Here is a 12499-nt window from a genome sequence, read left to right as displayed (position 1 = left end):
GTGTTAGAAATACGTGTTTATCTTGAAGAAAATTTCCGGTCAAAAGCACTGACGATACTTTTTACCAACAAAATACATTTATTTACATACATGCTTGTACACCATGCAATCCACCGCTGGAGTATTTGGCAGGGAGTGATTCCGCACAAGGCACTCAACATTTTAATTAAGATATACTCAATTGTTATTTCACAGTACATGTGCAATATAATTCAAGTAATGGTAATATATTTCCCTATAAATATATATTTCACAGGGTATATATGGTAAAGATACCTCTTAAAGCTTTAGACACAATCTTCTACTAACATTAAGGAAAATATGGGTTATGCAAATGTATACACGTAATAATGAAAACGTACTAGGCTACGTTGAATTACATTTTTCCCCTATAGTAGCGATGTTAAAAAGGACAGAGGTTCAAGTTGAGTAATGGTACGTGGTGGTTTTTCCTTCCCATGTGAACGAAGCTTAATCTCCACCGGCGTCGAATAGCCTTTGTGACATAAATTCATGGATTATGACTGTCTTTATGTTCAGATTGATGGCTCTTCCTGCCAAGGACTCCAGTCCGCTTCTGGGTCTCTCATGAACTCCAAGACCAACAGCAATTTGTCAGAAAGCATTGGTTCCCAACGTTTTTAGGATTCCCTTCATCCTCCCTCCTTTCTCAATGATTTTTCCCGCACCAATAGTTCTTGATAGTTATTCCTCAGCGTAAAGTATACATAAGCACGAAAGCTTACAAAAAATGTCCTCTGGTTTTGATAATATTTAGGTTTTTTTGATTGCCAGAATGAGACGTTGAAAATTTATGTCACATGGACACTATGGTGTAGATGGGAGAAGGTTAGGCAAGCGAGAAAGTGGGAGAAGGGCAGACATGTTGGATGGAATGAAGAGAGGAAAGGAGTAGGCAGATTTGTAGAAGGGTTTATTGTAGTGCCTAAAGTGATAGGTTGTTTTTTGATGAACGAAGCTAAATAATATTGCATTGCTCGGTTAGTGTTCATCTAAAAACAACCATAAAAATAAGACTTCCCAGGACACAAAACAATATAACCTTTACAAGTGAATAAAGAGGAGTCAAAGTTGAAGAATATTTGTAGAAACTAGATTTTCCCTTCGTTCTAGTGTAGCTCAACTAGGTACATCATTCACAAGCACCAAACGGTAGCGCGACAATATCCTTTCTCTCCTAACACAATATAATAGAGTATCCTACTCTACAACAAGTACCTCTTCATCTCCGCATGCTACTTCCTCCCATCATTCCGTCTAATATCCTTATCCTATTCCTGCCCCTTCCTCGTTTGCCCAGCAATCTCCCCTCTATAAAAGTTTTCAACATCCCATTGCCAATCACTATGGTTTTTTGCCCCACTCGCACCTGAGCATCCTGAGATATGTTCAGATAGCGAATTAGTCTCCCATCCTGTTAATCTTCTCCTATTTTCAGCAATATACTCATTAGTTTTTCCCATTTCACTCCATCCGACGCCATTTCATAATCTACAAAACAGACAAGTACATCTTTATTGTATTATCTTGTCCTTACTGCGTATCAATGAAGGATAATTTGGGCATAGCAAATTTTACTGTATTATTCTACAATTAATTTATATAATATTGTAGAATTTACTTATAATTCTTGAAAATATAAATAAAAAATCAGTCAAAGTATCATCAATCTAATCCATAAGAAGGACTATTATTCTGGTACTTATGTGGTTGCAAAGGAGGTTTTTTATATTTCTCTTGTGAGCATGCAGCTTTTATGCATTCTGGAAGGGAATTCCAAGTATTGCCAGAGGTCGCGAGGAATGATTTATTATTTGTGATTTTTAAATGGTATGATATTATTACTCTTAATGATTTTACCATGTCATCGTGCTTTAAAATCGATCGATAAAAATCAAAGTAGTCCTTTCAGAGGAATCTAAGGGCGAAGTCTACAGCCCACGGTGGTGGTATTGTCTTTGGTATATATTTATGTCAGTATATATGCCTCTAGGAAGGTTGTGTTTTATAATCCGGCGGCTTGAGTCATTGGAAAGGCAGATCAGAGGATAAAGAAAGCCTTCAAATCTGGTTTATGAATACGGATACTGCAAGATTGAATGCACGGAAAATAGGGAATGAGGAGCTATACCTAGGGTTGGAGAAGTAGAAAGCCTTAAGGAGCAGTATACGAAGTGAACCATCAGATACATTGGGAAACACCTTGAGATATAATGACTTTTTATGAAACGTTTTAGAAAGGAAAGGAACAAAAAATACCCCTCGAGCCAGAGCATGAGGCAAATAAGTTGGTCAAGTAAAGATTGACATATGACATTGACGGGTGAGATATAAAGTTCGCTGATGCGATAAGTTAAAATATCGATTTCGGGTCAATGTTTTCTTTTATCATTCTAGTCAAGAAGATTTTATTATTTTGGAGGGTATACGGTGAGGGTTGAAAATTATTCTCTGTTTTTTTGGTATTCTGCCGTTTTAGTCAGGAGTTGGATGGACACAAACTAAACACTCCTACATTCCTCATTTTTGCCTCACAAGACACAACCTAATACCCTCATTACAATCAAGAATCCTTCAATTTTACATACATTTTACCACCCTTCATTATGTCCAAAAGATAACTATCCTTTTCCTTCCCCTGTTTCGCCTGCCTCTTGTCCTCCTCTCTATATATTAAAGTATTTTCAACATTCCATTTCAAATAAAATTGCTCTGCTTCCACCTTTCCTTTGTATTTTTCCTGACAATCACTTCTCCTCGCCCCCCTCATGCCTGGCACTTCCTTATTTGTTTTCCTTTTTGTCCACTTCGTCTTTTCCCACTTCTTCGATACCGAGTACTTCCTCCCTTCATTCCGTCCAACATCCCTATCCTATTCCTCCCTCTTCGTAGTGAACCCAACGTTCTCCCCTTTATCACAATCTTCAACATCCCACTGCCAAATCAAAATGTTCTGCATTCATCTTTCCTGCCTCCTTTGGATTTCTCCCAACAATCATCTCTCCTCACCCACCATACCTAGCACTTCCTCGTTTGTTTTCCTTTCTGCCACTTCACCTCCTCCAAATCCACATTTCAAAAGCCTCCAATCTACGCCTATCATCTTGCCTCAATGACCATGTTTCCGCGTCGCAAAAAAACCACGCTCAAAATCAATGTTTTAACAAGACTTAGCTAAACATTCTTAATCACGGTCATCGATATCATCTCTCCGCCTTGTTACATTTTCTTTGCTCAACGCATTCTTTTCCTTATGCCCCACCTACTTTGACCATTTTGGTCCATAGTACTTCCGAGATAGGCAAACTGTTCTACCGGTTCTATTTTATTAACTCCTATTTTAACATTCAGCTTATTCATTATCTTCTTCGAAAACCTAACAGCCTTTGGTTTGTGTGCTTTTATTCTCATCCAAAACCTATCTCACTGACTTTCCAATGCACTTCGTTATGCCTTCAGCCCCTTGGCAGACTGACCACCGAAAGATTGATCATTCGCAAACCAGACTGATATTATGAATTGTACACTGGCAATCAGTCCTAATTCCAGTTCTTCCCTCGCGTTTTTAACCATTTCGCTGCATATAAATTGAAAAGAACAGGTGATATTGGGTCTGTCCCTGTCTAAGACCCATGTCCAACACTACCCATCCCTGGAATCGAGATAGTTGCGGTGGCTAGCCTACTGGATTCCAACCGAGAGGGTCCAGAGGCGACAGATACTTTTCAGGGGTATCCCGATCCCTACTTGAGATGTTTTTTGGAGAGCACTTTGGGTGAGTACGACGTCCGTCGGATGGGACGTTAAATTGAGAACCCCTTGGCGCCTTTCGATAAGAGTAGGGAAATGCCGACGTCGAGTTTCACTCCACTCCTCCTTTCCCATCCAACCCTCAAGGCGCAAATGCCCACTGATTTCGGTCGCCTCTTCTAAATGCTACTACTAAACCACCCATCCTGACTCTCCACCCGCCATCGTACCTCAGCGATCTTAGAAATGTACAAGATACGGATTAGTCTTACATTCTTCCAATCTATTCCTATCTCACTTAATTTCCTTTCTCCACATTTTCCTATCCACATTTATTCCTATATCCACATTTATTACTTTTATAAACTTAACTCTATGAAAATTATCCTAGAAATTGACCAGACTAACATATTCTGAACGAACTCTGCATTTTTCTTTATCAGTGATCTCATTCCTGCTACGGCATCAAAGTAAGATCTTTGTGACTTCATTTCCGGTACGTTCGATTCCGATTAAAAATTAAATGTCACGATACATCAAACATGACCAATATGTTAAGTATGACATGTGCACGATATTTTCGATATAAAGATATACTTAAATTAAATTATACTTAAAAAACAGCCTCAATTGCGAAATTTTCAGTGTACTACAATAACAATGTCGGCGAAATGAGCGATTATGCCAATATTGTTTGATGTACCCAAAATCAATGGAGACGCGGAAGTATTGTGGCCACTTCAATATTGCAGTTATATTGATGCTGGGCACAAGAAAATGAGTATTGAGAAACCAAACTTAAACGGCAGATAGTGCTGTGTGTGTGCAATCGATTGCAACTCGATAGAATCGAAGTGGACTCGGGTGTGGCGGGTGATAAGGCGTGATTTGAGGAGCGAGGAGACGGGGGTCTATGGGGTATTTGAAGGAGGGGAGGAATTTCTTAAAATAACAGCACGTGACCTGAAAGCGTGAAATGGAGGGGTGGGATCGACCATATATGGGAGAGTGAAATCATTTCATGCATTATGCTTATATGGACGCGTCCGCTAATACGCGCGCATTTCGGAATCTTTCTCGTTCCCATCATCTTCCAAACGCCTCGCCGACGAGGAACAATGATCACGGGTTGGAAGGGGGGAGGGGGGCGAGGGTGTTTTATGGCGATTATCATGGCAATACAACTACAAAAGTTGTGAGTGCACATCCGATTCTCCTCTGGGGGGAGAAAGTGGAGACAACGCAGTCACGTGACATCAGTACGTTTTGGACGGCGGTTCAAATATTTACGCCAAAACTTACATTTTATCTATCCACCTCGAAATTTCGCAAAGGATTATTTATATGTTATATTTATCACAAAATATGTTTGCATGGAAACCATGTATCAACTAGTCTAAAGTAGCAAGAAACATAGTAGCAGTGTAAAGTATTTATTTTACGTTGCAATTAACGATTGTCTCATTAATGCTTGAGTATAATGACCACTGTGGGGCTAGAGTATGAAAAATATTTTCCATTCCCCCAGGGGCTAAAACTTGTTTTTCCTTTTATTATTCTCTTCTTCCTATCGTCAGATATATAAACTAATTAATATAAACTGAGTTATCAAACCGATGGTCGGTTTTATACGTGAGTACAGATCTGAGGAAACCATAGGCGTCTAAGGGAAAGGAATTTACCCCATTATTACCCTTAGACGTGACTTTCTCGCGTCATTGAGCTCAGGACTGGGTGAACTTTACTCTCGCCTATCGATCCGGCCTTCTTCGGTTTGAAGTTTGTGGTACATAAGTAAGCTAAAGATCTGTACATTTATATACATACATATTTGAAAGAAAAAATTAGGATTGTTTTTTTGCCAGAATGACTCCTTGTAACCTGATGAAGTTGGATGCGACCACCGAAATATTGAAATAAATTGTTTTCGTTTTGGTGAATCTAATATATATAAATACACACATACACTCCTAGCAGAAAAATGGACGTAGGTCCCGCGGCATTGGTATTTTTCAACATAGATGCTGGTGCCACTTCGGGTGACGTAATGCGCCCTCTTACCTTTCTAGACTTTGATTATTGCCTCGGGGTGCCGTTTGACCCCACCAGCATCAACGGACGCCGCCGTATGCTATGTGTGCGTAGATCGCCGGCTTATCTCTTTTCGCAGCACGTGGTGGAGGTTCGGCAACGGAACCGGTTTTACCGGCGAGGTCAACCTCTCCACCGCGCCGACGATACGAAATTCTCATCTCCCATCCCTCCACCGACACCCAAAAGAGAAAATATGGACAACAACTGTGAAGCTATTCCCCTTTCTTTGTCTCTCCTTCTCTCTCTTCTTCTTTGAACTGATACGATTTGAGTGATCGGTACGAAATGGCATCTTCATGTATCCGTGCTTGCGATCATCCCCTTTAGTCATTTTTTTCTTCATCAAGTTTCAAAATTAAATACCTCGAATGAACCACCGTGTCACGTTATGTCGTAATTATCAGCATTCTGATCAGATTTCGTTGGAATATTCTCTTGCTTTATTTTTCGGAGATTATTCCTTACCGATTCTCAATATTTCACTTGAAAACAAGCTCGATAATTGGGATTCTACAGTATAAGTAATGCCAGAGCAAGTAAGACACTTGGGTTATCCCTTTTACGAAACTTCACCATCCCAAGCTGCAGATAGGAACACATAACATCCCAAGCTGTTAGTAGTGGGATGTTAACCGGCGTATTAGAGGGGAGAAAATTAGGATAAAACTGTAAGAGGAGGGGAAAATATGTTCTTTCTGCAACCTTGGGAGTATAATTTCAAGATACAACAGCTGCACATCTGCAGTGAAAAGGACAGCCTTGGCGAAGAAGGCATATAAAAATTTTAAAAAATCTTCGAGGAAACAAACGCATGAAATAGGAAATTAGAAAATCCTTTGCAAAAAGATTTATTCGGAGTACATAATTATATGGATGCGAAACTTGGACTTTGGGAAAAGATTCGGTTGGAGGCGATGGAAAAGTGGATTCATCTACATCTACATCTACATAATACCCCGCAAGCCGCCGCAAGGGCGTGTGGCGGGGGGTGTTAGGTCACCAACCGTAAAAAAGAAAAATACCACATGCAAAAAAACAACACGGAAAATTACACCCACAGCAGCGCACACACTCATGCAAAAATCCCTTCATCCAATACTCATGCAAACACATATACCGCAAAACAACTAAAAAACTGCACCCCATGATGCGGCACGAAAGCCATCCTACAACACGGAAGCCAGGACACAACAAGCAAGAAATTGAAACACCACATGAAAATGCACCACGAAACACTCTGCCCCCAAAGAGTCTTTAAAAGGCAGGGAATGCGACCCAACGTTGCAGGTAGCAGGAATTTCCCCCCGCGGAGAGGGACGAGGGATTGAAAGGGAAACTTAAAAACAGATGAACAGAACATGAATGAGGTCATTCGGGAAGAATGTGTTAATATAACAAAACACATAAGGTTAGCGGAAGAGCATGCATTTAAATACAACTAATTATTTTTTAGACGCTGAGGGTGGCAAGTGGAATTTTTGCTATCTATAACCCTGCAGTTGCTATCCCGTATTGTCCGTGGGAAGAAGGAGTCCTTGAGTCGGCTAGTTCTGGCATCTATTTCCCGAATTTTATATGCATGATCCAAGCGACCAATGTAAGTAGGAGTACGAATAATTTGCGAGACCTCGGTGCTGAAACATGCGGATCTAAATTTATTTAATAATTTCAATCTTGCATTGAATCGTCTCTCAGCCAATGATTCCCACCCCAAATCCATGAGCATTTCGGTGACGCTTTGCGTTTTATCGTAGGAATTTTTTACAAAACGGGCTGCCCGGCGTTGAACCTTCTCAATTTCCCGAATGAGGCCTTTTTCACTCGGATCCCACACGCTGCATGCGTATTCTAAATGAGGCCTTACAAGAGGTGGTAACAACGTTCCTTGACCTTCGAGTCACTTTTGCCGACAATGCGTCTAATGAATCCCAATCTTTTATATGCTTGACCGCAGACTTTACGTATGTGAGTCCCCCAAATCGGATTCGGAGAATAATATCAAGTACAAGATGGACGGACAGGGAAGGCAGACTGGAAGTATTGAGAGAAATTAAAGAGGAAAGGAATTTAATAAAAGAGATGGAGAAAAGGAAAATTAAATTCATTGGACATGTCCGCAGACAGAAAAACATCCTGGAAAGTATAATGGAGGGAAAAATAATAGGATTAACAGGAAGAGGAAGGCCAAGAAAAAAAATTATAGATAATATCAAAAGTACTAACAGAATAACAGCGTAGAATGAACTGAAAATAACGGCAATGGAGCCAATGGCTGCAACAACAAGGCTCTACCTTTAGAAGGATATGTTGATGGTTAAACCAAGTGTAGTGTTTATTCTAGACCTCTTCCCTCTTATCTTATGTGTTATTGTTTATCTAGTCCTAACCCTCTTCCCAGCCTTGCAATACCAACACTGACCGATCTCAGTTGTCATCGCCTGCTGAATGATCCGTCCAAAAACGTTTTCATTGTAAATATCCTTATAAACATCTGTTAAGCAGCAGATATTAGAGTTTTGTGTATGTTAAAAGGGAAGTTAAGTATGCATCCGTACAGAAGAGAACGAAAAAAGTGTTTCCGCTCAGGATCGAACTGAGGATCTTCCGCGTGTAAAGCGGATGTGATGACCACTACACCACGGAAACGTGTATTACAGCCGCGTTTATCTCAAAGAAAATTTCCGGTCAAAAGCACTGCCGATTACTTTTTACCAACAAAATGAATTTCAATTAATGCATTTATATACATACTTACTCGTACACCCTGCGATCCACCGCTAGAGTATATGGCTGCGAGTGATTCCGTACAAGTCAGGCAACATCTAAATTAAGCGTTACTCAATTGTTTGTTCACAGTATGTGCGCAAGATAATTCACGTAATGCTAATAATTTTCACAGTAATTATATATTTCGCAGGGCATCTATGGGAAAAACGGATCTTAAAGTATGAGGCGTAATCTTTTAGTAACAGCTCCAAACAAAACAAAGAAGACAAAGGAGAAGGCAGGAGACAAAGTTCCGCCTTTAGAAGATGATGATGAGACAGAACGAAGTCAGGCAGAAGTTAAGAAGAAAAATAAGGAAGAAATAATGGAGGGAAAAGATAGGGGATATTCTCAAATTACCTACAATTAAACAGTCGTGATGCACTATTCGAAAACCACCTTTTAAAAATGGTGGAATGACTTGAGCAAATGTATGTTTCGCCACAATATGTGGCGAAACGTAGGCCCTCATCCTCTGGAAAAACTTAACTGAATAAAATACGCGAACGATCCTCGATGTGGGTGGGATAGCAAATGCGACTGAACCAATCAGCACTTTCGGAGAAAGGGAGTTCTATTTCTCAAAGGAGAGAGATTTGAGAAAAGAATAACAAAAAATAATCCAGCTGGCATGCCTCAAAAACAAGTTAATGCATTTGGACATACTTCATGGCCTACTGTCGGTTCTAAATTAGGTAGCAATTTTTACTTGACTAAATATTAATCAAATGCGAATTTTAAAAGTCTTGTACTAAATGTTACGCTGAATATCACGTACTTATAAATCGAATTTGAGAAAATAGCACAAGAACTCTCGGTTTTCTATAGATTTTATGAATATCTATAATTTATATTAACAGAAATCATTCCAAATTTCATGTGCTTGAAATTTTCAGGACATTTTTTTGTTAAAACCAAATATTTAATTTAACCTAGGAATAGAGTTGGTGCAGGAGCTTGTAAAATTGTAGCAGAGATATTTCCTGTGAATTTAAATCTTAAAAGAGGCAACTAATTAGGTTAAAAAAACACCTGCGGTAGCAATCAAGGAAGCAGTTTGTGAAAATGTTTTCTGGAGCATAGAACACTCAGCGGATTAAAGCACACTTGGAAAGTTGAAGGAGTGGAGAGGGTGATGAATAGAATAAGCCTCCGAAGAATGATGCTGAAGAGGAGAATACTGAAGATAATTAAATTGGATGACGAAATGAGGGACGAGGAAGTGGTATACAAAAGACCTGATGAGGAAAGGACCATATGGAGAGAGAACTCTGAGGAAAAAATGAAGAACTGTAGAATGATTGGAACATACACCATCTTCGAGTACTCAATGGGTTGGCAAGAAACACAATAGTATAGGCATGATAAGTATCCCTACCTTTCACAGTCTCCTTGGGGAGGAGAGCGTTTTATGCTGCATGTTCATGTGGTAGTGGAATTTCGCCTTCTTACTTATCATGTTCTGGCTTCTGGCGCGTTGTTGGATGGATTTCATGCTGCATCCTAGGGTGCAATATTTTGTTGGTTTATAGTATATGTGTTCTATGAGTGTTGGATGAAGGGATTGATGTATGAGTTGGTACACCGCTGTGGATGTAGTTTTGTATGTTGTTGATTTTGCATGTGGTATTGTTCCTATTTACGGGCGGTGACCTAATGCGCCACACGCCCTTACGGCGGCTTACCGGTTATTATTTAGATTTAGATATTGGGAGTGAAATAATTTGGATGGTTGATCCCGCAATGGAAGACCAAGAGAGAGAAGGGTACGTAGGAAACAAACTAAGAAGAGCGTAAAACGGAGAAGCTGTCAGACAGAGAGAATCACAACATTGAATAAAGTAGAATGACAGGGCTTGCAGTAAACATATATCGGGCCTGAAGATTCGCTAGATGATAATTTAGAATCTAGACATTTTTTCAGTTACGGAATACTCCTTTAAGCCAAGAGGTAACCCAAGTCCGTCACTTGCAATTATACCCCAATTGAAATCTTCCCAAGGTTTCCAAAAATTATCAGTGAAATGATGTCAAAATTTCAATAGGCATTGCAACATTCCATTGTTTTCAAAATGATTATCTGGAATAACGTAGAAAATTTGAGAAGATTTCCAAAAATTAAGAATTTTCCTGAAGATTTCCAAGCCCGTTCTCTAAGCCGTCACATAATTTTATTATTTCCGCTCCCGACGAAATTTCGGGGTATTTTTATTTCATGTAAGTTGTCCATTATACGAATATCTACGGATGAGAAAATGAAGATAGACACAAAACCACCTCAACAGAAACGCTACGGACGAATCACGAGAAAACTTTTTTTTTTGTTTCTAAATTCATTCTACTGGTAAACATACTGTTGCATCAAATAAAAACTTTATTTCCCGTACAAATTCATGATTTTAATCTCGTTTCTATATCACAAATCAAAATGACACGCACAGGCAAAGTGTGGGACGAAGAAGTAGTGCATATTCGGAAGAGCAGAAGAGGAAAGGACCATGCGTAGAGAGAAATCACAGGTAAAGAAGAAGAACTAGATATGGATGTGACGCACACCTTGAGACACACAATGAATTAGTTAGAAGCACAATATAATTGAAAAATATAAATGGAAGATCCCGTAAAGGAAGACCAAGAAAGGGCAAGTATAAATAGAAAATATAGGACACAGATTAAGGACGTTAAACAGTGAAGGTTTCAGGCAGGGAGTGACCGAATAGAGAATAATCGCGGGCTGCAGTAAAAACAATCTCAGGATTGAATTCAAATCATTTCAGATTAGGTTTTATTGTTCATTTCAACATTTTCAAAAATACAACAATTTCAGAGTGCAAACATCATTCGCCTTGATCGGGAATCGAACCCGGATCCCTCGATGTCCGGCCGTGTGCTTTAGCCAGTTAAGCTATCGAGGCGTGCTCTTAAATTTTGAAGGCGTCAAGAAAGGTCAAGGCGAATGATTTTTACCCACTGCAATTGTTGAATTGAAATGCATATTAACGGATGACTCCGTTAAAAGTGACTTTTGCGGCATCTCCCGCAGTTTCTTGGAGTTAAAAAAGTAATTCATTCTGAAGATCCAAGGAATTCTGCAACCACATTGAAAAGATATACCATTTAAGTACATGTTGCCACATGGAAGCTATTACCGTATTGGCGTAACGATAGAAATAGGTGTTTAGCTTGGGGTGAAGGCTTTAGAAAGCTGCCCTTGAACTTTGATGGCCTCTCGCATGTCAATATCGCTGTGGAATATCTGCCGACGCTTGCGTGTGTATCGCATGTCCAGTGAGGTGTGAAGACATCAATGCGCATTGCGTCGTCCGATGAAGTATATAAACTGTTTGGATTCTCGTTCCCCTTCCGTAAACAAAATACGCCTATTCTGACGTCTGGTTTCTTTCTCAACACCTGCTATATTCCTTTAAGTTCCTCCCAGTCCAGTTATACCACACATGCATAAAGGTGAAACCGGAGTAATCTGCAGTTTTCGACCCCTAATTACTAATACTAGTGGCTCAGAATTGTTCGCCATAGGTGGTTTGTTACTCCAGGTTTCTCCTTCTCCAGCCCTGTTCCTGTCTCTATCCCTCCACCACATCTCTTCAATACTCCCCTAGCCGTCACAAAGGGTGTGTGGCGGGAGCTGTTAGGTCATCAGCCATTCACGCATAAACATACGCTTATGCATAAATGTGAAGATATATCTTCCCAGAAGAGAAGTGTTTTTTTTGTTTTAGTTAGGCCACGTTTGAAATATACCGCAGGTGTTTGGAATCCCTTTGGAGAAAGCGTTGACAAAATAAAGAGATAAAGTTCAGTGAAAATTTGCTAGATTCGTCCTGAAGTTTTACAAATAGAAGACGAG

General features: G+C 39.7%; 1 non-coding gene across 1 annotated transcript; it reads right to left on the bottom strand.

The window, feature by feature from the left end:
• Positions 1-8438: 8438 nt before the first annotated feature.
• Positions 8439-8511, bottom strand: TRNAV-UAC (transfer RNA valine (anticodon UAC)). Its single transcript has one exon. It is a non-coding gene; the product is annotated as a tRNA-Val (tRNA).
• Between the last annotated feature and the right edge of the window lie 3988 nt (positions 8512-12499).

Source organism: Hetaerina americana, unplaced genomic scaffold (assembly GCF_022747635.1).
Source record: "Hetaerina americana unplaced genomic scaffold, ioHetAmer1.1.p SCAF_9, whole genome shotgun sequence".
NCBI lineage: Eukaryota > Metazoa > Arthropoda > Insecta > Odonata > Calopterygidae > Hetaerina > Hetaerina americana.
This window is presented reverse-complemented; position numbering and strand designations above follow the sequence as displayed.